Here is a 3,400-nt window from a genome sequence, read left to right as displayed (position 1 = left end):
GGAAGAGGGATCCAGCTGCGTGGCTGGGAATTCCATGGTGACGCTGTGTAGATGAAGGACACACGCCAGGAGTGCCAAAGATGGCGGACTTTATGAAACCATCGTGGCAGACATTTCACAGTTTGTATAGAAATTAATAGCAGCCAGATAAATCATGATACCTCAAAAAGAAACATGTACATTACCATTATTTGCACGACGATTCCTATGGTGTAATCAGACTTTCAATATCTTTATTAGTTTAAAGTTTAGTATGTGACTGTAAATTATACAAGTAACACACAGAAACGAATTTCCAAAATTTTTAACATTTTTACGCAGCGACAGCAACTGATATTGTTTATATAAGAATATACAGCCTACAGTTGCAGGTTAACTTTATCGTTTACCTAGGTTTCAACGTTAGTAATAACGTCTTCTTCAGAACCTGCAACAAGTTATTATAATGCGCTAGTAAATTGTATTAGATATGGTCATCCTACAGGATGCAACGTGTAGTACTTACATAAATTTCCAAAATCTAAATGGCTGATCGATTTCGTTCGTCGACGTGTTTTTAGAAAGCTATTAGTGTAAACCTAAATTGGTATGAATTACAGTCATGTAACTTGAATAGTACATGAGTTATTGGAGGTCAAAGTGGCCGATTACTATCGAGCGTCAGGCCATAAGTACTCCACAGTTACAAGAAAAAACGGTAGCAGCATACTTATAAATATATTTCTTCATCTATGTCTTTGTTGATATCCGATATACACTATTAATGAAGAAACTAGTTAAATATTTACTGTGTTTTAAAAAGCACAGAGACATTGGGCTACTGCCCTACCTTTTGTTGCTATTCCTTTGATATATGTTTATTTAATTTGTTTATGTGTTTAGTAATGTGTTAGAGCGTGTTTATGGTCCAGCCATAGGGATATTTATTTAATTTAAACTTATTTAAATGTAAATCCAGTATTTAGAATGTGTTTCAAAATGTATGTGAGTGTGTGTTGGCTTGGAGACATGTCGGAAGCGCTATCGCCAATCATAGTGCTTGTTACTAAGAGAGGCGGCTACCGAAATGAGTGGTGGGGAAGTCTGGGACAGTACGGCACAGGCCACAGGAAGTGCTGGACAGGACAGCACAGGACACAGGGAGAGTCCAGGACGGTACGGCGCGACAGACGCACGGACGGCGGAAAGACTTGGACAGTAGAGCGGTTTGCGCGAGGTCGTGGAGGACAGGAATATTTCGGAGTGCCGACCTGTGCTCTTGTGTGATTTCCATGGCTTCTGCAGTGAAGACATAGTATGCGTTCAGAGGTGAATATCTCGGGAGCTATGTTGTTGTTCATAACTAATTACTTGAAGTAGGAATCTATTGTTTCCCTGTTGTTCAACTTATATTTTATTTAACTGCTGGACCATCGGCACCAATAAGTTTTTTGCAGAAATATACTGCATTCTCAAAAGTACTACTGTCGTACTCATCGATTTTATTTAATTGCAATCTTTCATTTACAAACGTCTTTGTTGCGTTGTAAATTCGCAATTGCCGAGTGACAGAAACCTTCGACCATTCTATTCATGTGTGTATTCTTATTGTATATTGTAGACTCAGCAGTATTTGGCCTCTAATCGGGAACTACGTATCCCAGCTCCTAACAACGAAATCAGCCAAACTTTTAATATTGCAACTCTGAGTCGGAGGGCCGCGCGGGATTAGCCGAGCGGTGTAAGGCGCTGCAGTCATGGACTGTGCGGCTAGTCCCGGCGGAGGTTCGAGTCCTCCCTCGGGCATGGATGTGTGTGTTTGTCCTTAGGATAATTTAGGTTAAGTAGTTGGGTTGGGTTGTTTGGGGGAAGACACCAAACAGTGAAGTCATCGGTCTCATCGGATTAGGGAAGGATGCGGAAGGAAGTCGGCCGTGCCCTTTCAAAGGAACCATTCCGGCATTTGGCTGGAGCGATTTAGGGAAATCACGGAAAACCTAAATCAGGATGGGCGGACGCGGGATTGAACCGTCGTCCTCCCGAATGCGAGTGCAGTGTGCTAACCACTGCGCCACCTCGCTCGGTACTAGGTTAAGTAGTGTGTGAGCTTAGGGACTAATGACCTTAGCAGATAAGTCCCATAAAATTTCACACACTTTTTTTTTTTTTTTGAGTCGGAGGGCACGTAGTCGAGGGCCATTCATCACTTCACTTTTTCTATTTGAAAGCAAGCCCGCTAGTACCAGAAAAGAATAAGGAAGGTGCCTAGGAAAGTTTCTTACTGTGAGGAAAAAGTCTGGCAAGCTGTTACGTTTACCAACTAACCGCAACAGCGCAAGCGGTATTTTAACAATAACATAGCCTTCACAAAAAACTTACAAGTAGATAAAAATATTTTGTAAGTAATAATTCACAAGTTCCTTTATTAAGTAAAAGGAATTGCAAATGGCTGTTACTTTACCCTGGCCCATTTGTAACAGCAAGAATACTGAACTCTCGATGCTACCTGTTGGTCTACCCTGACTTGTGTAGAATTAAAGTGTTGTGCCCTAATCAAGATGTGAAAATATTTCACGACTGAAACATAAGCGGTGTGATGCAGTGCAATTCGTCATTTATGTAAAATAATTTGTATATATCTATTAGGATTAGTGTATGTATGCACACTACATGTTGGGTCATGGTCGTTTTCACCACATCATTATGTTTATACATATACAAGTTACCTCAATTTTAAGTATGTGTCTCTCTATACATTTCCAGGTGTAGTATTTCATTAATGCTTAAATTAAAACCAACACACCACGATTTTGTGTCTAGTCCTTGAGATACAATCTAGTGGCATGTTCTGCCATAAATGTATTAATTTCATTATTTGAGTAAGTGATAGCAGAACGTCTGATAAATTCTCTTAGTCATGTTTATCATTATACATGATTAAAACTCGAGTGTTGCTAAAGGTTTCATAATTAATTTTTCCTGAATGGCCATGATATACTTCATTACCTCAGTCATACATGGATAAACTAGAGAGCGTTCACAACTCTTAGAGCATTGGTTCTTTGATTACTATTCAAATCTTGCAGCTAAGCATTATCCACCCTGTCTTGGGGTGAGAGCTGGACACCTTCATTTTCTCCCTTTGTTGCATTGTGGATGTGTGAAGGGTGCATGAACTGATGCGGGTCCTACAGAGAGATTGGATTGAGGAAGGGATTTCTGTACCTATTTAATTCAGGAGATCCTTGAGATATTCGACAAGTATCCTTTTTATTTTTTGGTATAATGGCAATGTCTTAGTGGATAGTGAACTAAGTGCTGTGTTAGAGAATATTTGTATGGACAGAAGCGTGTTGGAATTACCATCAACAGTCAACACTTCACGTTATGAAGTGGCTTTCTGTGGATCCTGTGCAATTAC

The sequence above is a fragment of the Schistocerca nitens genome, chromosome 4, assembly GCF_023898315.1.
Source record: "Schistocerca nitens isolate TAMUIC-IGC-003100 chromosome 4, iqSchNite1.1, whole genome shotgun sequence".
In the NCBI taxonomy this organism is placed as follows: domain Eukaryota; kingdom Metazoa; phylum Arthropoda; class Insecta; order Orthoptera; family Acrididae; genus Schistocerca; species Schistocerca nitens.
The sequence above is the reverse complement of the archived record's forward strand: the minus strand, read 5'-3'. Positions refer to the sequence as shown.